The following is a 23,924-nucleotide window of genomic DNA, read 5'->3' on the forward strand; positions in this document are numbered from 1 at the left end:
TGTGTCCCTCGCCCTCTGTGTGTCTCTCGCTCTCAGTGCGTCCTTCGATCTCTGTGTGTCCCTCGCTCTCTGTGTGTCCCTCGCTCTCTGTGTCCCTCGCTCTCTGTGTGCCTCGCTCTGTGCGTCCCTCTCTCTGTGCGTCCCTCGATCTCTGTGTGTCCCACACTCTGTGCGTGTCCTTTGCTCTCTGTGTGTCCCTTGCTCTCTGTGTGTCCCTCGCTCTCTGTCTGTCCCTGGCTCTCTGTGTGTCACTCGCTCTCTGTGTGTCCCTCGCTCTCTGTGTGTCCCTCGCTTTCTGTGTGTGTCCCTCGCTCTCTGTGTGTGCCCCTCGCTCTCTGTGTGTGTCCCTCGCTCTCTGTGTGTGTCCCTCGCTCTCTGTGTGTGTTCCTCGCTCGCTGTGTGTTCCTCGCTCTCTGTGTGTCCCTCACTCTCTGTGTGTCCCTCGGTCTCTGTGTGTCCCTCGCTCTCTGTGTGTCCCTCGCTCTCTGTGTGTCCCTCGCTCTCTGTGTGTCCCTCGCTCTCTGTGTGTTCTTCGCTCTCTGTGTGTACCTCACTCTCTGTGTGTCCCTCACTCTCTGTGTGTCCCTCGCGCTCTGTGTGTGTACCCTCGCTCTCTGTGTGTGTTCCTCGCTCTCTGTGCACCCCTTGCTCTCTGTGTAATTCGCTCTCTGTGTGCCCCTCGCTATCTGTGCGTCCCTCGCTCTCTGTGTGTCCCTCGCTCTCTGTGCGTCCCTCGCTCTCTGTGTGTCCCTCGCTCTCTGTGTGTCCCTTGCTCTCTGTGAGTTCCTCGCTCTCTGTGTGTTCCTCGCACTCTGTGTGTCCCTCGCTTTGTGTGTGTGTCTCGCTCTCTGTGCACCCCTTGCTCTCTGTGTCCTTCGCTCTCTGTGTGTCCCTCGCTCTCTGTGCGTCCCTCGCTCTCTGTGTGTCCCTCGCTCTCTGTGTGTCCCCCGCTCTCTGTATGTGTCCCTCGCTCTCTGTGTGTCCCTCACTCTCTGTGTGTCCCTCGCACTCTGTGTGTCCCCCGCTCTCTGTGTGTGTCCCTCACTCTGTGCCTCCCTCGCTCTCTGTGTGTGTCCCTCGCTCTGTGCGTCCCTCGCTCTCTGTGCGTCCCTCGCTCCCTGTGTGCCCCTCGCTCTCTGTGTGTGTCCCTCGCTCTGTGCGTCCCTCGCTCTCTGTGTGTCCCTCGCTCTTTGTGTGTCCCTCGCTCTCTGTGTGTCCCTCGCTCTCTGTGTGTCCCTCGTTCTCCATGTGTCCCTCGCTCTGTGTGTGTCCCTCGCTCTCTGTGTTTGTCCCTCGCTCTCTGTGTGTGTCCCTCGCTCTCTGTGTGTGTCCCTCGCTCTGTGTGTGTCCCTCGCTCTCTATGTGTGTCCCTCGCTCTCTGTGTGTCCCTCGCTCTCTGTGTGTCCCTCGCTCTCTGTGTGTCCCTCGCTCTCTGTGTGTCCCTCGCTCTCTGTGTGTTCCTCGCTCTCTGTGTGTCCCTTGCTCTGTGTGTGTCCCTCGCTCTCTGTGTGTCCCTCGCTCTCTGTGTGAGTCCCTCGCTCTCTGTGTGTCCCTCGCTCTCTGTGTGTCCCTCGCTCTCTGTGTGTCCCTCGCTCTCTGTGCGTCCCTCGCTCTGTGTGTGTGTCCCTCATTCTCTGTGTGTACCTCGCTCTCTGTGTGTGTCTCTCGCTCTCTGTGTGTGTCCCTCGCTCTCTGTGTGTGTCCCTCGCTCTCTGTGTGTGTTCCTCGCTCTCTGTGTGTGTCCCTCGCTTTCTGTGTGTGTCCCTCGCTCTCTGTGTGTCCCTCGCTCTCTGTGTGTCCCACGCTCTCTGTGTGTCCCTCGCTCTGTGTGTGTGTTCCTCGCTCTCTGTGTTTCCCTCACTCACTGTGTGTCCGTCGCTCTCTGTGTGTCCCTCGCCCTCTGTGTGTGTCCCTCGCTCTCTGTGTGTGTCCCTTGCTCTGTGTGTCCCTCGCTCACTGTGCGTCCCTCGCTCTCTGTGTGTCCCTCGCTGTCTTGTGTCCCTCGCTGTCTTGTGTCCCTCGCTGTCTGTGTCCCTCGCTCTCTGTACCCCTCGCTCTTTGTGTCCCTCTCTCTGTGCGTCCCTCGCTCTGCGTGTCCCTCGCTCTCTCTCTGTCCCTCGCTCTCTGTGTTTCCCTCGCTCTCTGTGTGTCCCTCGCTCTCTGTGCGTCCCTCGCTCTCTGTTTGTCCTTCGCTCTGTGGGTGTCCCTCGTTCTGTGTGTGTCCCTCGCTCTGTGTCCCTCGCTCTTTGTGACCCTCGCTCTGTGTGTCCCTCGCTCTGTGTGTCCCTCACTCTCTGTGTGTCCCTCGCTCTCTGTGTGTCCCTCGCTCTCTGTGCGTTCTGCGCTCTCTGTGCGTCCCTCGCTCTCTGTGTGTCCCTCGCTCTGTGTGTGTCCCTCGCTCTCTGTGTGTCCCTCACTCTCTGTCTGTCCCTCGCTCTGTGTGTGTCCCTCGCTCTGTGTGTCCCTCGCTCTGTGTGTCCCTCGCTCTCTGTGCGTTCTGCACTCTCTGTGCGTTCTGCGCTCTCTGTGCGTCCCTCGCTCTCTGTGTGTCCCTCGCTCTGTGTGTCCCTCGCTCTCTGTGCGTCCCTCGCTCTCTGTGCGTCCCTCACTCTCTGTGTGTCCATCGCTCTCTGTGTGTCCCTCGCTCTTTGTGTCCCTCGCTGTCTTGCGTCCCTCGCTCACGGTGTGTCCCTCGCTCATGGTGTGTCCCTCGCTCTCAGTGTGTCCCTCGCTCTCTATGTGTCCCTCGCTCTCTATGTGTCCCTCGCTCTCTGTGTGTCTCTCGCTCTCTGTGGGTCCCTCGCTCTCTGTGCGTCCCTCGTTCTCTGTGCGTCTCTCGCTCTCTGTGCGTCTCTCGCTCTCTGTGTGTCCCTCGCTCTCTGTGCGTCCCTCGCTCTCTGTGCGTCCCTCGCTCTCTGTGCGTCCCTCGCTCTCTGTGTGTCCCTCGCTCTCTGTTTGTCCCTCACACTCTGTTTGTCCCTCGCTCTCTGTGCGTCCCTCGCTCTCTTTGCGTCCCTCGATCTCTGTGTGTCCCTCGCTCTCTGTGTGTCCCTCGCTCTCTGTGTGTCCCTCGCTCTCTGTGTGTCCCTCGCTCACGGTGTGTCCCTCGATCTCGGTGTGTCCCTCGCTCTCTGTGCGTCCCTCGCTCTCTGTGTGTCCCTCGCTCTCTGTGCGTCCCTCGCTCTCTGTGCGTCCCTCGCTCTCTGTTTGTCCCTCGCACTCTGTTTGTCCCTCGCTCTCTGTGCGTCCCTCGCTCTCTGTGCGTCCCTCGCTCTCTGTGCGCCACTCGCTCTCTGTGCGTCCCTCGCGCTCTGTGTGTCCCTCGCTCTCTGTGCATCCCTCGCTCTCTGTGTGTGTCACTCGCTCTCTGTGTGTGTCACTCGCTCTCTGTGCGTCCCTCGATCTGTGCGTGTCCCTCGCTCTCTGTGCGCCACTCGCTCTCTGTGCGTCCCTCGCTCTCTGTGTGTCCCTCGCTCTCTGTGTGTCCATCGTTCTGTGCGTCCCTCGCTCTCTGTGCGTCCCTCGCTCTCTGTGCGTCCCTCGCTCTCTGTGCGTCCCTCGCTCTCTGTGCATCCCTCGCTCTCTGTGTGTGTCACTCGCTCTCTGTGCGCCACTCGCTCTCTCTGCGTCCCTCCCTCTCTGAGTGTCCCTCGATCTGTGCGTGTCCCTCGCTCTCTGTGCACCCCTCAATCTCTGTGTCCCTCGCGCTCTGTGTGTCCCTCACTCTCTGTCTGTGTTCCTCGCTCCTCGTGTATCCCTAGCTATCTGTGCGTCCCTCGCTCTCTGTGTGTGTCCCTCGCTCTCTGTGCACCCCTCGCTCTCTGTGTCCCTCGCCCTCTGTGTGTCCCTCGCTCTCTGTGCGTCCTTCGCTCTCTGTGTGTCCCTCGCTCTCTGTGTGTCCCTCGTTCTCTGTGTGTCCAACGCTCTCTGTGTGTGTCCTTCGCTCTCTGTGCACCCCTCGCTCTCTGTGTCCCTCCCGCTCTGTGTGTCCCTTGCTCTCTGTGTGTCCCTCGCTCTCTGTGTGTCCCTCGCTCTCTGTGTGTCCCTCGCTCTCTGTGTGTCCCTCGCTCTCTGTGTGTGTCCTTCGCTCTCTGTGCACCCCTCGCTCTCTGTGTCCCTCGCTCTCTGTGTGTCCCTCGCTCTCTGTGTGTCCCTCGCTCTCTGTGTGTCCCTCGCTCTCTGTGTGTCCCTCGCTCTCTGTGTGTCCCTCGCTCTCTGTGTGTGTCCCTCGCTCTATGTGCACCCCTCACTCTCTGTGTCCCTCGCTCTCTGTGCGCCTCGCTCTATGTGTCCCTCGCTCTCTGTGTCCCTCGCTCTCTGTGTCCCTCGGTCTGTGTCCCTCGCTCTGTGCGTCCCTCTCTCTGTGCGTCCCTCGATCTCTGTGTGTCCCACGCTCTGTGTGTGTCCTTTGCTCTCTGTGTGTCCCTTGCTCTCTGTGTGTCCCTCGCTCTCTGTGTGTCCCTCGCTCTCTGTGTGTCCCTCGCTCTCTGTGTGTCCCTCGCTCTCTGTGCGTCCCTCGCTCTCTGTGCGTCCCTCGCTCTCTGTGCGTCCCTCGCTCTCTGTTTGTCCCTCGCACTCTGTTTGTCCCTCGCTCTCTGTGCGTCCCTCGCTCTCTGTGCGTCCCTCGCTCTCTGTGCGCCACTCGCTCTCTGTGCGTCCCTCGCGCTCTGTGTGTCCCTCGCTCTCTGTGCGTCCCTCGCTCTCTGTGTGTGTCACTCGCTCTCTGTGTGTGTCACTCGCTCTCTGTGCGTCCCTCGATCTGTGCGTGTCCCTCGCTCTCTGTGCGCCACTCGCTCTCTGTGCGTCCCTCGCTCTCTGTGTGTCCCTCGCTCTCTGTGTGTCCCTCGTTCTGTGCGTCCCTCGCTCTCTGTGCGTCCCTCGCTCTCTGTGCGTCCCTCGCTCTCTGTGCGTCCCTCGCTCTCTGTGCATCCCTCGCTCTCTGTGTGTGTCACTCGCTCTCTGTGCGCCACTCGCTCTCTCTGCGTCCCTCGCTCTCTGAGTGTCCCTCGATCTGTGCGTGTCCCTCGCTCTCTGTGCACCCCTCACTCTCTGTGTCCCTCGCGCTCTGTGTGTCCCTCACTCTCTGTGTGTGTCCCTCGCTCTCTGTGCACCCCTCACTCTCTGTGTCCCTCGCGCTCTGTGTGTCCCTCACTCTCTGTGTGTGTCACTCGCTCTCTGTGCGCCACTCGCTCTCTCTGCGTCCCTCGCTCTCTGAGTGTCCCTCGATCTGTGCGTGTCCCTCGCTCTCTGTGCACCCCTCACTCTCTGTGTCCCTCGCGCTCTGTGCATCCCTCGCTCTCTGTGTGTGTCACTCGCTCTCTGTGCGCCACTCGCTCTCTCTGCGTCCCTCGCTCTCTGAGTGTCCCTCGATCTGTGCGTGTCCCTCGCTCTCTGTGCACCCCTCACTCTCTGTGTCCCTCGCGCTCTGTGTGTCCCTCACTCTCTGTGTGTGTTCCTCGCTCCTCGTGTATCCCTAGCTATCTGTGCGTCCCTCGCTCTCTGTGTGTGTCCCTCGCTCTCTGTGCACCCCTCGCTCTCTGTGTCCCTCGCCCTCTGTGTGTCCCTCGCTCTCTGTGCGTCCTTCGCTCTCTGTGTGTCCCTCGCTCTCTGTGTGTCCCTCGTTCTCTGTGTGTCCAACGCTCTCTGTGTGTGTCCTTCGCTCTCTGTGCACCCCTCGCTCTCTGTGTCCCTCCCGCTCTGTGTGTCCCTTGCTCTCTGTGTGTCCCTCGCTCTCTGTGTGTCCCTCGCTCTCTGTGTGTCCCTCGCTCTCTGTGTGTCCCTCGCTCTCTGTGTGTGTCCTTCGCTCTCTGTGCACCCCTCGCTCTCTGTGTCCCTCGCTCTCTGTGTGTCCCTCGCTCTCTGTGTGTCCCTCGCTCTCTGTGTGTCCCTCGCTCTCTGTGTGTCCCTCGCTCTCTGTGTGTCCCTCGCTCTCTGTGTGTCCCTCGCTCTCTGTGTGTGTCCCTCGCTCTATGTGCACCCCTCACTCTCTGTGTCCCTCGCTCTCTGTGCGCCTCGCTCTATGTGTCCCTCGCTCTCTGTGTCCCTCGCTCTCTGTGTCCCTCGGTCTGTGTCCCTCGCTCTGTGCGTCCCTCTCTCTGTGCGTCCCTCGATCTCTGTGTGTCCCACGCTCTGTGTGTGTCCTTTGCTCTCTGTGTGTCCCTTGCTCTCTGTGTGTCCCTCGCTCTCTGTGTGTCCCTCGCTCTCTGTGTGTCCCTCGCTCTCTGTGTGTCCCTCGCTCTCTGTGCGTCCCTCGCTCTCTGTGCGTCCCTCGCTCTCTGTGCGTCCCTCGCTCTCTGTTTGTCCCTCGCACTCTGTTTGTCCCTCGCTCTCTGTGCGTCCCTCGCTCTCTGTGCGTCCCTCGCTCTCTGTGCGCCACTCGCTCTCTGTGCGTCCCTCGCGCTCTGTGTGTCCCTCGCTCTCTGTGCGTCCCTCGCTCTCTGTGTGTGTCACTCGCTCTCTGTGTGTGTCACTCGCTCTCTGTGCGTCCCTCGATCTGTGCGTGTCCCTCGCTCTCTGTGCGCCACTCGCTCTCTGTGCGTCCCTCGCTCTCTGTGTGTCCCTCGCTCTCTGTGTGTCCCTCGTTCTGTGCGTCCCTCGCTCTCTGTGCGTCCCTCGCTCTCTGTGCGTCCCTCGCTCTCTGTGCGTCCCTCGCTCTCTGTGCATCCCTCGCTCTCTGTGTGTGTCACTCGCTCTCTGTGCGCCACTCGCTCTCTCTGCGTCCCTCGCTCTCTGAGTGTCCCTCGATCTGTGCGTGTCCCTCGCTCTCTGTGCACCCCTCACTCTCTGTGTCCCTCGCGCTCTGTGTGTCCCTCACTCTCTGTGTGTGTCCCTCGCTCTCTGTGCACCCCTCACTCTCTGTGTCCCTCGCGCTCTGTGTGTCCCTCACTCTCTGTGTGTGTCACTCGCTCTCTGTGCGCCACTCGCTCTCTCTGCGTCCCTCGCTCTCTGAGTGTCCCTCGATCTGTGCGTGTCCCTCGCTCTCTGTGCACCCCTCACTCTCTGTGTCCCTCGCGCTCTGTGCATCCCTCGCTCTCTGTGTGTGTCACTCGCTCTCTGTGCGCCACTCGCTCTCTCTGCGTCCCTCGCTCTCTGAGTGTCCCTCGATCTGTGCGTGTCCCTCGCTCTCTGTGCACCCCTCACTCTCTGTGTCCCTCGCGCTCTGTGTGTCCCTCACTCTCTGTGTGTGTTCCTCGCTCCTCGTGTATCCCTAGCTCTTTGTGCGTCCCTCGCTCTCTGTGTGTGTCCCTCGCTCTCTGTGCACCCCTCGCTCTCTGTGTGTGTCCCTCGCTCTCTGTGCACCCCTCGCTCTCTGTGTCCCTCGCCCTCTGTGTGTCCCTCGCTCTCTGTGCGTCCTTCGCTCTCTGTGTGTCCCTCGCTCTCTGTGTGTCCCTCGCTCTCTGTGTGTCCCTCGCTCTCTGTGTGTCCCTCGCTCTCTGTGTGTCCCTCGCTCTCTGTGTGTCCCTCGCTCTCTGTGTGTCCCTCGCTCTCTGTGTGTCCCACGCTCTCTGTGTGTGTCCTTCGCTCTCTGTGCACCCCTCGCTCTCTGTGTCCCTCGCTCTCTGTGTGTCCCTCGCTCTCTGTGTGTCCCTCGCTCTCTGTGTGTCCCTCGCTCTCTGTGTGTGTCCCTCGCTCTATGTGCACCCCTCACTCTCTGTGTCCCTCGCTCTCTGTGCGCCTCGCTCTATGTGTCCCTCGCTCTCTGTGTCCCTCGGTCTGTGTCCCTCGCTCTGTGCGTCCCTCTCTCTGTGCGTCCCTCGATCTCTGTGTGTCCCACGCTCTGTGTGTGTCCTTTGCTCTCTGTGTGTCTCTTGCTCTCTGTGTGTCCCTCGCTCTCTGTGTGTCCCTCGCTCTCTGTGTGTCCCTCGCTCTCTGTGTGTCCCTCGCTCTCTGTGTGTCCCTCGCTCTCTGTGTGTCCCTCGCTCTGTGTGTCCCTCGCTCTGTGTGTCCCTCGCTCTCTGTGTGTCCCTCGCTCTCTGTGTGTCCCTCGCTCTCTGTGCGCCACTCGCTCTCTCTGCGTCCCTCGCGCTCTGTGTGTCCCTCGCTCTCTGTGTGTCCCTCGCTCTCTGTGCGCCACTCGCTCTCTCTGCGTCCATCGATCTCTGTGTGTCCCTCGCTCTCTGTGTGTCCCTCACTCTCTGTGCGTCCCTCGCTCTCTGTGCGCCACTCGCTCTCTCTGCGTCCCTCGCGCTCTGTGTGTCCCGCACTCTCTGTGTGTTCCTCACTCCTTGTGTGTCCCTCTCTCTCTGTGTGTCCCTCGCTCTGTGTGTCCCTCGCTCTCTGTGCGTCCCTCGCTCTCTGTGCTTCCCTCGCTCTCTGTGCGCCACTCGCTCTCTCTGCGTCCCTCGCGCTCTGTGCGTCCCTCGCTCTCTGTGTGTTCCTCGCTCCTTGTGGGTCCCTAGCTCTCTGTGCGTCCCTCGCTCTCTGTGTGTGTCCCTCGCTCTCTGTGCACCCCTCGCTCTCTGTGTCCCTCGCCCTCTGTGTGTCTCTCGCTCTCAGTGCGTCCTTCGATCTCTGTGTGTCCCTCGCTCTCTGTGTGTCCCTCGCTCTCTGTGTCCCTCGCTCTCTGTGTGCCTCGCTCTGTGCGTCCCTCTCTCTGTGCGTCCCTCGATCTCTGTGTGTCCCACACTCTGTGCGTGTCCTTTGCTCTCTGTGTGTCCCTTGCTCTCTGTGTGTCCCTCGCTCTCTGTCTGTCCCTGGCTCTCTGTGTGTCCCTCGCTCTCTGTGTGTCCCTCGCTCTCTGTGTGTCCCTCGCTTTCTGTGTGTGTCCCTCGCTCTCTGTGTGTGCCCCTCGCTCTCTGTGTGTGTCCCTCGCTCTCTGTGTGTGTCCCTCGCTCTCTGTGTGTGTTCCTCGCTCGCTGTGTGTCCCTCGCTCTCTGTGTGTCCCTCACTCTCTGTGTGTCCCTCGGTCTCTGTGTGTCCCTCGCTCTCTGTGTGTCCCTCGCTCTCTGTGTGTCCCTCGCTCTCTGTGTGTTCTTCGCTCTCTGTGTGTACCTCACTCTCTGTGTGTCCCTCACTCTCTGTGTGTCCCTCGCTCTCTGTGTGTGTACCCTCGCTCTCTATGTGTGTTCCTCGCTCTCTGTGCACCCCTTGCTCTCTGTGTAATTCGCTCTCTGTGCCCCTCGCTATCTGTGCGTCCCTCGCTCTCTGTGTGTCCCTCGCTCTCTGTGCGTCCCTCGCTCTCTGTGTGTCCCTCGCTCTCTGTGTGTCCCTTGCTCTCTGTGAGTTCCTCGCTCTCTGTGTGTTCCTCGCACTCTGTGTGTCCCTCGCTTTGTGTGTGTGTCTCGCTCTCTGTGCACCCCTTGCTCTCTGTGTCCTTCGCTCTCTGTGTGTCCCTCGCTCTCTGTGCGTCCCTCGCTCTCTGTGTGTCCCTCGCTCTCTGTGTGTCCCCCGCTCTCTGTTTGTCCTTCGCTCTGTGGGTGTCCCTCGTTCTGTGTGTGTCCCTCGCTCTGTGTCCCTCGCTCTTTGTGACCCTCGCTCTTTGTGTCCCTCGCTCTGTGTGTCCCTCACTCTCTGTGTGTCCCTCGCTCTCTAGGTCTAACCCCATGATGTACCTTTGCTGGTCGTGTTTGACGGAGTTTCAAAATCTCAAATATATGTCTTCTATTAGTTTCTCCATCCCTCTGTTTCTGCTTCGCTCTCTGTCTGTCTGGGAATATTGTCAGAACAAAATCCACGATCAGCAGTCAGCCATTTTAAGTTACTTAATGGTGGCCATTTTAGGTGAGCACAGCACAGTCATTTCTGACATTTGTACACGTTGGTACAACAAAATCCTGATGGAAAGTGTCTGATTTAAACAGCGATTTGTTGGGGAATGTGGATGAAGAAAGGGAGCTGGCTGTCCTTGTACACCAGTCACTGAAAGTGGAGAGGGGGGTGCAGCAAGCAGTTAAGAAGGCCAATGATATGTTGGCCTTCATTGAAAGAGGGATTTGAGTTCAGAAGTGGAGATGTCTTACTGCAGTTACACAAGGCCTTGGTGAGACCACACCTGGAGTATTGTGTACAGTTTCGGTCTCCCTAACTAAGAAAGGATAGAGTTGCCAGAGAGGGAGTGCAGCGGAGGGTCAATCGGCTGATAGGGAGTTTACCGGACTGTCCTACAAGGAGAGATTGGTTTGACTGTGGCACAGTGGTTAGCACTGCTGCCTCACCGTGCCAGTGACCCGGGATAAATTCCGGCCTTGTGTGACTGATTACGTGGATTTGGCAGTTTCTCCCCGTGTGTGCGTGGGTTTCCTCCGGGTGCTCCGGTTTCCTTCCACAGTCCAAAGATGTGCAGGCTAGGTGGAATGTGTCATGATATTCAAACACACACATCATGATGGACACACTAACAGGCAAATCAGAGTACACAACACCACAACCAATCACAGACAAGAACACCAACCACATAAAAAGCACGAGCACGACACCTGGAGGTCAGTAGGTCTGGGGAGAAGGAAACAAGAAAGAGCTGTTGAAACACCACAAGCAGGGAGCCCCCCACGTGCAGAGTGCAAAGACCAAGTTGCAAATACCAAGTTTAAATAAAGAAGCGTTGTACCATATGCAACTGTGTTGGCTCATCTGTGTGTCAGAACACCCAACACCACATGGTACAGGAGTGGATCGATACCTGCCTACCAACCTGCCATTCTGGACATGGACCACACCGGCAAACCGCAGCCGATGCAAGTCACGGGGAACCTAGGCACCAACTGGAAGCTCTACAGGCAGCGATTTGACCTGTACATCCGTGCCACCGAAAAACAGAATGTCTCGGATGATTCGAAGATTGCAATGCTCCTCTTCTACGCAGGCCCCCACCCAAACGATGTCTTTAATTCACTGGTGTTCGAGGAAGGCGAAAACCAGGCCAAATATGACACGGTCATCCTCAAAATGGACCAGCACTTTCAAACTGAAGTAAACGAAACTTTCGAAAGATACATCTTTCAGCAACGCCTGCAAGGTAAGGAGGAGCTTTTTCAACCCTTTTTGACGCACCTCCGGATTCTAGCGCAGTCCTGCGGTTACGGCACCACTACAGAGTCCATGATCAGGGACCAGATTGTTTTTGGCGTTGCCTCTAGTGGCCTACGCCAGCAGCTTCTTAAAATAAAGAGCCTCACCTTAGCGTCTGCTGTGGAAGCCTGTGTCCTCCATGAAAATGCTACCTGCCGTTTTGCCCGATTTCAGGCGTCCGAGTTGGCACGGAGGGGGTCCCCAGCCGTCGAATCGGCAAGCCAGGCCGCCCACGACGTTGAACGCATCCAGGCCGTCGATTTCTTCCCGCCCCACGGCCCGGACGACAGCGGCCGCTTCCCGCGCTTTTCGCGGTCTCCCGCGCAGGTGCGCGCCAAAAATAACGGCCACAACGAGGGACGCACTGCGCAGGCGCGCCCACCGCAAGATCGCACTGCGCATGCGCAGTGGCGCAACGAACGTCGTGACGTCATGACGTGCAGCAATTGTGGAGGTCTACACTTAAAATGGCAATGTCCTGCAAAATACCGACAGTGCAACAGATGTGCCATGATAGGCCACTACGCAGCCCGCTGTCGTGCGGCTCAACCCATGGATCCGGCGCATCCTCGACAACCTCGCACACGAGTCAGGACCGTCCAGCCCACGCATCACGACTTCCAGTTAAGTGATGCAGATGACCAGGATGACTTCCGAGTTGCCGTCATTGATGTCAACAAGGTCAATGCCATCAATCCAGACGATGAGTGGTGTGCCACCCTGACGGTCAACCGATCGCGCGTCGCCTTCCGTCTGGATACCGGCGCATCCGCCAACCTGATTGCTTACTCTGCAGTCCAGGCCATGAAGGTCAAACCACCCATCACACCATCCCGGCTTAAGATGGTTGACTATAACGGGAACGTTATCCCGTCCATAGGATCTTGCCAGCTACAGGTGACTCACAAGAGGTACACGGCCACACTCCCCTTCGAAGTTGTGGGCTCATCAAAGGACTCGTTACTGGGCGCACAAGCGTGTAAGGTCCTTCACCTGGTACAGCGCATCATGTCTCTCTCTCCAGATGAGATATCCGACTTCCCGGATGCTGAGTTCCACGCGAATCTCCATTCCCTCCTCGCTCACAACCAGGAGGTTTTTGAAGGCATGGGGACATTGCCACACACGTACAAGATTCGACTCAGACCGGACGCCATCCCTGTCGTTCACGCACCTCGCAGGGTTCCTGCGCCTCTCAAAGACCGCCTCAAGGCACAACTGCAGATTCTTCAGGACCAAGGGGTCCTATCCAAGGTCACGGAGCCCACGCCATGGGTCAGCTCCATGGTCTGTGTAAAGAAGCCCTCTGGCGAGCTCCGTATATGTATAGATCCAAAAGATCTGAACAACAACATCATGCGGGAACACTATCCCATCCCGAAACGAGAAGACCTCACCAGCGAGATGGCGCGAGCCAACATATTCACTAAATTGGATGCGTCCAAAGGATTCTGGCAGATCCAACTGGACCCGGCCAGCCGAAGACTATGCACATTCAACACCCCTTTTGGCAGATTCTGCTACAACCGGATGCCATTCGGCATCATTTCGGCATCTGAAGTATTCCACCGCATTATGGAGCAGATGATGGAAGGCATCGAAGGGGTACGTGTATATGTGGACGATATCATCATTTGGTCCACCACTCCGCAGGAACACATGCATCGTCTTCGACGTGTCTTCACCCGCATACGGCAAAATGGCCTGCGTCTCAACCGTGCAAAGTGTGCTTTCGGCCAGACGGAGCTGAAATTCCTCGGGGACCACATCTCAAGGTCCGGGGTCCGTCCCGATGCAGACAAGGTTAGCGCCATCACAGCCATGCCACGACCGGCTGACAAGAAGGCTGTCTTAAGATTCCTGGGCATGGTCAACTTCCTTGGGAAGTTCATTCCCAACCTGGCTTCTCATACAACAAACATGCGCCATCTCGTAAAAAAATCGACGGAATTCAACTGGCACCAGTCGCATCAGCGGGAATGGGAGGAGCTCAAGCACAAACTGGTCACGGCACCAGTGCTGGCCTTCTTTGACGCGACTCGCCCTACAAAGATCTCAACAGACGCCAGCCAATCTGGTATTGGAGCGGTACTCCTGCAAAAAGACAGCACGTCATCATGGGCCCCGGTTGCGTATGCCTCACGAGCCATGACCCCTACCGAACAGCGCTACGCGCAAATCGAAAAAGAATGCCTGGGCTTGTTAACTGGACTGGACAAGTTCCACGACTATGTGTATGGCCTGCCACGATTCACGGTCGAAACTGACCACCGCCCCCTGGTCAACATCATTAACAAAGACCTGAACGACATGACTCCTCGCCTCCAGCGCATCTTACTTAAACTCAGGAGGTACGATTTTGAACTGATCTACACTCCGGGGAAGGAACTCATAGTGGCGGACACTCTTTCCCGAGCAGTGAGCACACCACCAGATGCGGAGGGGTTCGTGCGTCAAATTGAGGCACACGTGACTCTGACAGCAGCAAATATGCCAACTGATGATCCTTGTCTGGCCCACATACGCGCAGAGACGGCGACTGACCCTCTGCTGCAGCGAGTGATGCGCCACATGACGGAAGGGTGGCTAAAAGGGCAGTGCCCCCAGTTTTATAATGTGCGAGATGATCTCACCAATATAGACGGGGTCCTTATGAAATCGCATAGGATCGTCATTCCACACAGTGTGCGCCAGATGATTCTTCGTCAACTACACGAAGGCCACTTGGGCGTCGAAAAATGCAGACGAAGGGCCCGGGCGGCGGTATATTGGCCGGGTATTAATGAAGATATAGCCAACATGGTGCTCAACTGCACAACCTGTCAGAGGTTTCAGCCGGCGCAACCTCCGGAAACACTTCTACCACACGAGATGGTGACGTCCCCCTGGGCGAAGGTGGGTGTTGACCTATTTCACGCGCTCGGCAGAGATTACATTGTTATTATAGACTACTTCTCAAACTACCCGGAAGTCATGCCTCTCCATGATCTGACGTCGTCCGCAGTCATTGGGGCCTGCAAGGAAACGTTTGCTCGCCATGGCATTCCAAGGACTGTCATGTCAGACAATGGACCTTGTTTTGCCAGCCGTGAATGGTCGTCCTTTGCCGCAGCATATGGTTTCACTCATGTGACATCCAGCCCTCTGCATCCACAATCGAACGGGAAGGCTGAAAAGGGTGTCCACATCGCAAAGCGGCTCCTGTGCAAGGCGGCTGATGCCGGATCGGACTTTAACCTTGCCTTGCTGGCCTATCGATCGGCCCCGTTATCCACGGGCCTCTCGCCAGCGCAGCTACTAATGGGTCGCTCCCTCAGGACGACGGTACCTTCCGTCCTGGCACCGACAACAGACCATGAGGCGGTTCTTCGGGACATGCAACTGCAGCGTGATCGCCAGAAAGGTCGGTACGACACACGAGCGACGGACCTGCCCCCCCTGTCCTCCGGAGACAAAGTACGCGTCCATCAACCGTATGGTGGCTGGTCAGCACCGGCCGAAGTCCTCCGACAAGTGGCTCCCCGCTCGTTCCTGGTTCGCATGCCGGATGGTTCCGTGCGTCGCCGCAATCGGCGCGCCCTTCGCCGACTTCCACGCTCACAGCCACACAACACGCCAGATCCTCAACAGGCTCCCGAGGATGACTTTGTGGAGCTGCCGCACATCACGCCCTTTCCATCGCCACCCATGGCCATGCCTGCACAGCAGCCGGTGGTTCTTGATCCACCCTTGAGGCGGTCAACCCGAATTCGTCGCAAACCCATTAGAATGGACTTATAATACAGTTCATATGTTTAATAAGTTGGACAATCTTACATGATAACCTGTTGTTGTTTATCGTTCCAGATGTCGTCTGACTGGACAACTGTTCAAATTTTTTTTTCTTCTTCTCTCGTTCGCATTTCTGTTATGTTATGGTACAACTGGATTCATGTGACGCACTCGACATCGCCCCATGTACATAGTTCCGTCATAGACACATGCTGCACACGACACACACACACTCTTAGATGCACTCACGTCCCGATCATATTTATTACCACGTAGGCACATATCTTTGTAAAAAGGGGGGATGTCATGATATTCAAACACACACATCATGATGGACACACTAACAGGCAAATCAGAGCACACAACACCACAACCAATCACAGACAAGAACACCAACCACATAAAAAGCACGAGCACGACACCTGGAGGTCAGTAGGTCTGGGGAGAAGGAAACAAGAAAGAGCTGTTGAAACACCACAAGCAGGGAGCCCCCCACGTGCAGAGTGCAAAGACCAAGTTGCAAATACCAAGTTTAAATAAAGAAGCGTTGTACCATATGCAACTGTGTTGGCTCATCTGTGTGTCAGAACACCCAACACCACAGAATGGTCCTGCTAAATTACCCCTTAGTGCCCAAGAAAGATTGTTTAGATTAGGTTAAGGAGTTATTGGGATAGGGCGGGTGACTGAGCTTACATAGAATGCTGTGTCAGAGGGTTGGTGTAGATTCGATGGGCAGAATGGCCTCCTTCTGCATTGTAGTGATTCTATCATTGTGCCTGTATTCACTAGGGCCTAGAAGGGTGTGAGGAGATGTTGGCCGTGCTAAATTGCCCCTTTGTGGCCCAAAGGTTAGGTGGTGTTACTGGGGTTATTTGGATAGGGGGAGGCGTGGGCTTGGGTAGGGTGCTCTCTCCGAGGGCCAGTGCAGACTCGATGGGCCAAATGGGCTACTCCTGCAATGTATATTCTATGATTCTGTGAGCTCTGATTGAAATGTATTACATTCCAACAGCGCTGTGCAGACTATACGCAGAGATGGAGATTCTGAATATTGAATTAATGTATTCTGTTATTCTCCCCATCTTCTCTGTCTCTGCATCTCTCTCTCTCTCTCTCTGGGAATCTGTCTAAACAAATCCACGATCAGCAGTCAGCCATTTTAAGTTACTGAACGGTGGCCATTTTATGTGAGCACAACACTGAGACAATTCGGACAGTTGTCCAAGTTAGTGTCAAACAAAAACTGAAGGAAAGAGTCAAATTTAAATGGTGATATGTTGGGCAATGTGGATGTACCAATGGAGCTTGTACACCAGTCACTGAAAGTGGAGAGGGGGGTGCAGCAAGTTGTTAAGAAGACCAATGATATGTTGGCCTTCATTGAAAGAGGGATTTGAATTCAGAAGTGGAGATGTCTTACTGCAGTTACACAAGGCCTTGGTGAGACCACACCTGGAGTATTGTGTACAGTTTCGGTCTCCCTAACATAGAAAGGATATAGTTGCCAGAGAGGGAGTGCAGCGGAGGGTCAATCGGCTGAAGGTGAGATTGCCGGACTGTCCTCGGAGGAGAGATTGGTTCAATAGGACCCGAACGAGCCCTGTTTCTCCAACCTAACCCTGGAGATCTAATCCCACATTCCTGGTGATGTCTCCACTCTCAAAGATGGAAAGATATTGACCAAGTTTAAAGCAGAAATTGACAGCTTTCTAAATCCCAATGACATAAAGGGACATGGGGATAGTGTTGGGGAAAAGACATTGAAGTGAAGATATTTCACAGCTGGATTCACAGAATACAGACAGCAAAGTATCTTAACGTTTGGAAGTGCCACAAATGTTGTGAAACATTTGGGAAATGATTAGAAACAGTTTGGACTGAGATCTCCTCAGTGACCTGTGTGCTGTCCCCACCCCCGACTTTCTGTCAGGAATGTTCCCCTCGGTGTGTTTCCTGGGTCTGCAAAGGTAGCACTTGTCCTGTCTATGGTTATGTTAATTCAGCAGACAGCCACAGATTCACAATGTCCTGTCCTTATTTCTGACTTTGTTTAACATTTGTACCCTCTGAATTTCTGACCATTCGTCTGTCGCCTTAGGAAGGCTTTCCATAGAATGAGTAAAAACTAGCAAGAAATCACAGAATGTGAGTTAAACACAACTTCATTCCTGCTCCCATTTAGAGAGAAGATTCCTGGCCAGACAAACAAAGCTCATTGCAAAGTTTCACTTCATATTTTACTTGGTGTTCACGGACAGATTTTTCACTGAAATCTTCTGATGTTAATTCCTGAGATTAGAATTTATAAAGAAACAATTTGGATTGAATGAAAACGGTCAGTTTGATAACCCTAATGTCCTGACTGCCTCACGTCCTGGCACCCTCACACCATCACACCCTCATGTCCCCTAACCCTCACATCCTGACCCACTCCCGTCCCCGAAACCTCAGATCCTGACCCGCTGTGTACCTCTTTCTCTGTGTGTGTCCCTCACTCTCTCCGTGTGCCCACCTCTCTCTGTCCCTCTCTCCCTCTGTGTCCCTGTTGCTCTCAAAGTGTCCTCTCACTCTATGCCTCTCTTTCACCGTCTACCTCTTTCTCTCTGTGTCACTCTCTCTGTTGCCCTCTCCCAAAAAGTTCCCCCCTCTCTCTGTCCCCCTCTCTCCCTGTCCCTCTATCTCTATCCCTCTCTCTCTTTGTCCAACTCTCGCTCACTGTGTACATCTCTCTCACTTTCTATCACTCTATCTCTCTCTCTCCTTCTCTCGCTGTGCCTCTCGCTCTCGCTGTGTCCCTCGCTCTTGCTGAGTCGTCGCTCTCGCTGTGTCCCTCGGTCTCGCTGTGTCCCTCGCTCTAGCTGTGTCCCTCGCTCTCTGTGTACCCCTCACTGTCTGTGTACCCCTCACTCTCTGTGTACCCCTCAATCTCTGTGCGTCCCTCGCTCTCTGTGCGTCCCTCGCTCTCTGTGAATCCCTCGCTCTCTGTGCGTCCCTCGCTCACGGTGTGTCCCTCGCTCATGGTGTGTCCCTCGCTCTCAGTGTGTCCCTCGCTCTCTATGTGTCCCTCGCTCTCTATGTGTCCCTCGCTCTCTGTGTGTCTCTCGCTCTCTGTGTGTCTCTCGCTCTCTGTGGGTCCCTCGCTCTCTGTGCGTCCCTCGCTCTCTGTGCGTCTCTCGCTCTCTGTGTGTCCCTCGCTCTCTGTGCGTCCCTCGCTCTCTGTGTGTCCCTCGCTCTCTGTGCGTCCCTCGCTCTCTGTGTGTCCCTCGCTCTCTGTTTGTCCCTCACACTCTGTTTGTCCCTCGCTCTCTGTGCGTCCCTCGCTCTCTTTGCGTCCCTCGATCTCTGTGTGTCCCTCGCTCTCTGTGTGTCCCTCGCTCTCTGTGTGTCCCTCGCTCACGGTGTGTCCCTCGCTCTCGGTGTGTCCCTCGCTCTCTATGTGTCTCTCGCTCTCTGTGCGTCCCTCGCTCTCTGTGCGTCCCTCGCTCTCTGTGTGTCCCTCGCTCTCTGTGCGTCCCTCGCTCTCTGTGCGTCCCTCGCTCTCTGTTTGGCCCTCGCACTCTGTTTGTCCCTCGCTCTCTGTGCGTCCCTCGCTCTCTGTGCGTCCCTCGCTCTCTGTGCGCCACTCGCTCTCTGTGCGTCCCTCGCGCTCTGTGTGTCCCTCGCTCTCTGTGCATCCCTCGCTCTCTGTGTGTGTCACTCGCTCTCTGTGTGTGTCACTCGCTCTCTGTGCGTCCCTCGATCTGTGCGTGTCCCTCGCTCTCTGTGCGCCACTCGCTCTCTGTGCGTCCCTCGCTCTCTGTGTGTCCCTCGCTCTCTGTGTGTCCCTCGTTCTGTGCGTCCCTCGCTCTCTGTGCGTCCCTCGCTCTCTGTGCGTCCCTCGCTCTCTGTGCATCCCTCGCTCTCTGTGTGTGTCACTCGCTCTCTGTGCGCCACTCGCTCTCTCTGCGTCCCTCGCTCTCTGATTGTCCCTCGATCTGTGCGTGTCCCTCGCTCTGTGCACCCCTCACTCTCTGTGTCCCTCGCGCTCTGTGTGTCCCTCACTCTCTGTGTGTGTTCCTCGCTCCTCGTGTGTCCCTAGCTTTCTGTGCGTCCCTCGCTCTCTGTGTGTGTCCCTCGCTCTCTGTGCACCCCTCGCTCACTGTGTCCCTCGCCCTCTGTGTGTCCCTCGCTCTCTGTGCGTCCTTCGCTCTCTGTGTGTCCCTCGCTCTCTGTGTGTCCCTCGTTCTCTGTGTGTCCAACGCTCTCTGTGTGTGTCCTTCGCTCTCTGTGCACCCCTCGCTCTCTGTGTCCCTCCCTCTCTGTGTGTCCCTCGCTCTCTGTGTGTCCCTCGCTCTCTGTGTGTCCCTCGCTCTCTGTGTGTCCCTCGCTCTCTGTGTGTCCCTCGCTCTCTGTGTGTCCCTCGCTCTCTGTGTGTGTCCTTCGCTCTCTGTGCACCCCTCGCTCTCTGTGTCCCTCGCTCTCTGTGTGTCCCTCGCTCTCTGTGTGTCCCTCGCTCTTTGTGTCCCTCGCTCTCTGTGTGTCCCTCGCTCTCTGTGTGTCCCTCGCTCTCTGTGTGTCCCTCGCTCTCTGTGTGTCCCTCGCTCCCTGTGTGTCCCTCGCTCTCTGTGTGTGTCCCTCGCTCTCTGTGCACCCCTCACTCTCTGTGTCCCTCGCTCTCTGTGCGCCTCGCTCTCTGTGTCCCTCGGTCTGTGTCCCTCGCTCTGTGCGTCCCTCTCTCTGTGCGTCCCTCGATCTCTGTGTGTCCCACGCTCTGTGTGTGTCCTTTGCTCTCTGTGTGTCCCTTGCTCTCTGTGTGTCCCTCGCTCTCTGTGTGTCCCTCGCTCTCTGTGTGTCCCTCGCTCTCTGTGTGTCCCTCGCTCTCTGTGTGTCCCTCGCTCTGTGTGTCCCTCGCTCTGTGTGTCCCTCGCTCTGTGTGTCCCTCGCTCTCTGTGTGTCCCTCGCTCTCTGTGCGCCACTCGCTCTCTCTGCGTCCCTCGCGCTCTGTGTGTCCCTCGCTCTCTGTGTGTCCCTCGCTCTCTGTGCGCCACTCGCTCTCTCTGCGTCCCTCGATCTCTGTGTGTCCCTCGCTCTCTGTGTGTCCCTCGCTCTCTGTGCGCCCCTCGCTCTCTGTGCGCCACTCGCTCTCTCTGCGTCCCTCGCGCTCTGTGTGTCCCGCACTCTCTGTGTGTTCCTCGCTCCTTGTGTGTCCCTCTCTCTCTGTGTGTCCCTCGCTCTGTGTGTCCCTCGCTCTCTGTGCGTCCCTCGCTCTCTGTGCGTCCCTCGCTCTCTGTGCGCCACTCGCTCTCTCTGCGTCCCTCGCGCTCTGTGCGTCCCTCGCTCTCTGTGTGTTCCTCGCTCCTTGTGGGTCCCTAGCTCTCTGTGCGTCCCTCGCTCTCTGTGTGTGTCCCACGCTCTCTGTGCACCCCTCGCTCTCTGTGTCCCTCACCCTCTGTGTGTCTCTCGCTCTCAGTGCGTCCTTCGATCTCTGTGTGTCCCTCGCTCTCTGTGTGTCCCTCGCTCTCTGTGTCCCTCGCTCTCTGTGTGCCTCGCTCTGTGCGTCCCTCTCTCTGTGCGTCCCTCGATCTCTGTGTGTCCCACACTCTGTGCGTGTCCTTTGCTCTCTGTGTGTCCCTTGCTCTCTGTGTGTCCCTCGCTCTCTGTCTGTCCCTGGCTCTCTGTGTGTCACTCGCTCTCTGTGTGTCCCTCGCTCTCTGTGTGTCCCTCGCTTTCTGTGTGTGTCCCTCGCTCTCTGTGTGTGCCCCTCGCTCTCTGTGTGTGTCCCTCGCTCTCTGTGTGTGTCCCTCGCTCTCTGTGTGTGTTCCTCGCTCGCTGTGTGTCCCTCGCTCTCTGTGTGTCCCTCACTCTCTGTGTGTCCCTCGGTCTCTGTGTGTCCCTCGCTCTCTGTGTGTCCCTCGCTCTCTGTGTGTTCTTCGCTCTCTGTGTGTACTTCACTCTCTGTGTGTCCCTCACTCTCTGTGTGTCCCTCGCTCTCTGTGTGTGTACCCTCGCTCTCTATGTGTGTTCCTCGCTCTCTGTGCACCCCTTGCTCTCTGTGTAATTCGCTCTCTGTGTGCCCCTCGCTATCTGTGCGTCCCTCGCTCTCTGTGTGTCCCTCGCTCTCTGTGCGTCCCTCGCTCCCTGTGTGTCCCTCGCTCTCTGTGTGTCCCTTGCTCTCTGTGAGTTCCTCGCTCTCTGTGTGTCCCCCGCTCTCTGTATGTGTCCCTCGCTCTCTGTGTGTCCCTCACTCTCTGTGTGTCCCTCGCACTCTGTGTGTCCCCCGCTCTGTGTGTGTGTCCCTCACTCTGTGCCTCCCTCGCTCTCTGTGTGTGTCCCTCGCTCTGTGCGTCCCTCGCTCTCTGTGCGTCCCTCGCTCCCTGTGTGCCCCTCGCTCTCTGTGTGTGTCCCTCGCTCTGTGCGTCCCTCGCTCTCTGTGTGTCCCTCGCTCTTTGTGTGTCCCTCGCTCTCTGTGTGTCCCTCGCTCTCTGTGTGTCCCTCGCTCTCTGTGTGTCCCTCGTTCTCCATGTGTCCCTCGCTCTGTGTGTGTCCCTCGCTCTGTGTGTTTGTCCCTCGCTCTCTGTGTGTGTCCCTCGCTCTGTGTGTGTGTCCCTCGCTCTCTATGTGTGTCCCTCGCTCTCTGTGTGTCCCTCGCTCTCTGTGTGTCCCTCGCTCTCTGTGTGTCCCTCGCTCTCTGTGTGTCCCTCGCTCTCTGTGCGTCCCTCGCTCTGTGTGTGTGTCCCTCATTCTCTGTGTGTACCTCGCTCTCTGTGTGTGTCTCTCGCTCTCTGTGTGTGTCCCTCGCTCTCTGTGTGTGTCCCTCGCTCTCTGTGTGTGTTCCTCGCTCTCTGTGTGTGTCCCTCGCTTTCTGTGTGTGTCCCTCGCTCTCTGTGTGTCCCTCGCTCTCTGTGTGTCCCACGCTCTCTGTGTGTCCCTCGCTCTCTGTGTGTCCCTCGCTCTGTGTGTGTGTTCCTCGCTCTCTGTGTTTCCCTCACTCACTGTGTGTCCGTCGCTCTCTGTGTGTCCCTCGCCCTCTGTGTGTGTCCCTCGCTCTCTGTGTGTGTCCCTTGCTCTGTGTGTCCCTCGCTCACTGTGCGTCCCTCGCTCTCTGTGTGTCCCTCGCTGTCTTGTGTCCCTCGCTGTCTTGTGTCCCTCGCTGTCTGTGTCCCTCGCTCTCTGTACCCCTCGCTCTTTGTGTCCCTCTCTCTGTGCGTCCCTCGCTCTGCGTGTCCCTCGCTCTCTCTCTGTCCCTCGCTCTCTGTGTTTCCCTCGCTCTCTGTGTGTCCCTCGCTCTCTGTGCGTCCCTCGCTCTCTATTTGTCCTTCGCTCTGTGGGTGTCCCTCGTTCTGTGTGTGTCCCTCGCTCTGTGTCCCTCGCTCTTTGTGTCCCTCGCTCTGTGTGTCCCTCGCTCTGTGTGTCCCTCGCTCTGTGTGTCCCTCACTCTCTGTGTGTCCCTCGCTCTCTGTGTGTCCCTCGCTCTGTGTGTGTCCCTCGCTCTCTGTGTGTGTCCCTCGCTCTCTGTGTGTGTCCCTCGCACTGTGTGTGTCCCTCGCTCTCTATGTGTGTCCCTCGCTCTCAGTGTGTCCCTCGCTCTCTGTGTGTCCCTCGCTCTCTGTGTGTCCCTCGCTCTCTGTGTGTTCCTCGCTCTCTGTGTGTCCCTTGCTCTGTGTGTGTCCCTCGCTCTCTGTGTTTGTCCCTCGCTCTCTGTGTGTCCCTCGCTCTCTGTGTGAGTCCCTCGCTCTCTGTGTGTCCCTCGCTCTCTGTGTGTCCCTCGCTCTCTGTGTGTCCCTCGCTCTCTGTGTGTCCCTCGCTCTCTGTGTGTCCCTCGCTCTCTGTGCGTCCCTCGCTCTGTGTGTGTGTCCCTCATTCTCTGTGTGTACCTCGCTCTCTGTGTGTGTCTCTCGCTCTCTGTGTGTGTCCCTCGCTCTCTGTGTGTGTCCCTCGCTCTCTGTGTGTGTTCCTCGCTCTCTGTGTGTGTCCCTCGCTTTCTGTGTGTGTCCCTCGCTCTCTGTGTGTCCCTCGCTCTCTGTGTGTCCCACGCTCTCTGTGTGTCCCTCGCTCTCTGTGTGTCCCTCGCTCTGTGTGTGTGTTCCTCGCTCTCTGTGTTTCCCTCACTCACTGTGTGTCCGTCGCTCTCTGTGTGTCCCTCGCCCTCTGTGTGTGTCCCTCGCTCTCTGTGTGTGTCCCTTGCTCTGTGTGTCCCTCGCTCACTGTGCGTCCCTCGCTCTCTGTGTGTCCCTCGCTGTCTTGTGTCCCTCGCTGTCTTGAGTCCCTCGCTGTCTGTGTCCCTCGCTCTCTGTACCCCTCGCTCTTTGTGTCACTCTCTCTGTGCGTCCCTCGCTCTGCGTGTCCCTCGCTCTCTCTCTGTCCCTCGCTCTCTGTGTTTCCCTCGCTCTCTGTGTGTCCCTCGCTCTCTGTGTGTCCCTCGCTCTCTGTGCGTCCCTCGCTCTCTGTTTGTCCTTCGCTCTGTGGGTGTCCCTCGTTCTGTGTGTGTCCCTCGCTCTGTGTCCCTCGCTCTTTGTGACCCTCGCTCTGTGTGTCCCTCGCTCTGTGTGTCCCTCACTCTCTGTGTGTCCCTCGCTCTCTGTGTCTCCCTCGCTCTCTGTGCGTTCTGCGCTCTCTGTGCGTCCCTCGCTCTCTGTGTGTCCCTCGCTCTGTGTGTGTCCCTCGCTCTCTGTGTGTCCCTCACTCTCTGTCTGTCCCTCGCTCTGTGTGTGTCCCTCGCTCTGTGTGTCCCTCGCTCTGTGTGTCCCTCGCTCTCTGTGCGTTCTGCACTCTCTGTGCGTTCTGCGCTCTCTGTGCGTCCCTCGCTCTCTGTGTGTCCCTCGCTCTGTGTGTCCCTCGCTCTCTGTGCGTCCCTCGCTCTCTGTGCGTCCCTCACTCTCTGTGTGTCCATCGCTCTCTGTGTGTCCCTCGCTCTTTGTGTCCCTCGCTGTCTTGCGTCCCTCGCTCACGGTGTGTCCCTCGCTCATGGTGTGTCCCTCGCTCTCAGTGTGTCCCTCGCTCTCTATGTGTCCCTCGCTCTCTATGTGTCCCTCGCTCTCTGTGTGTCTCTCGCTCTCTGTGGGTCCCTCGCTCTCTGTGCGTCCCTCGCTCTCTGTGCGTCTCTCGCTCTCTGTGTGTCCCTCGCTCTCTGTGCGTCCCTCGCTCTCTGTGTGTCCCTCGCTCTC

Source organism: Scyliorhinus torazame, chromosome 23, assembly GCF_047496885.1.
Source record: "Scyliorhinus torazame isolate Kashiwa2021f chromosome 23, sScyTor2.1, whole genome shotgun sequence".
NCBI lineage: Eukaryota > Metazoa > Chordata > Chondrichthyes > Carcharhiniformes > Scyliorhinidae > Scyliorhinus > Scyliorhinus torazame.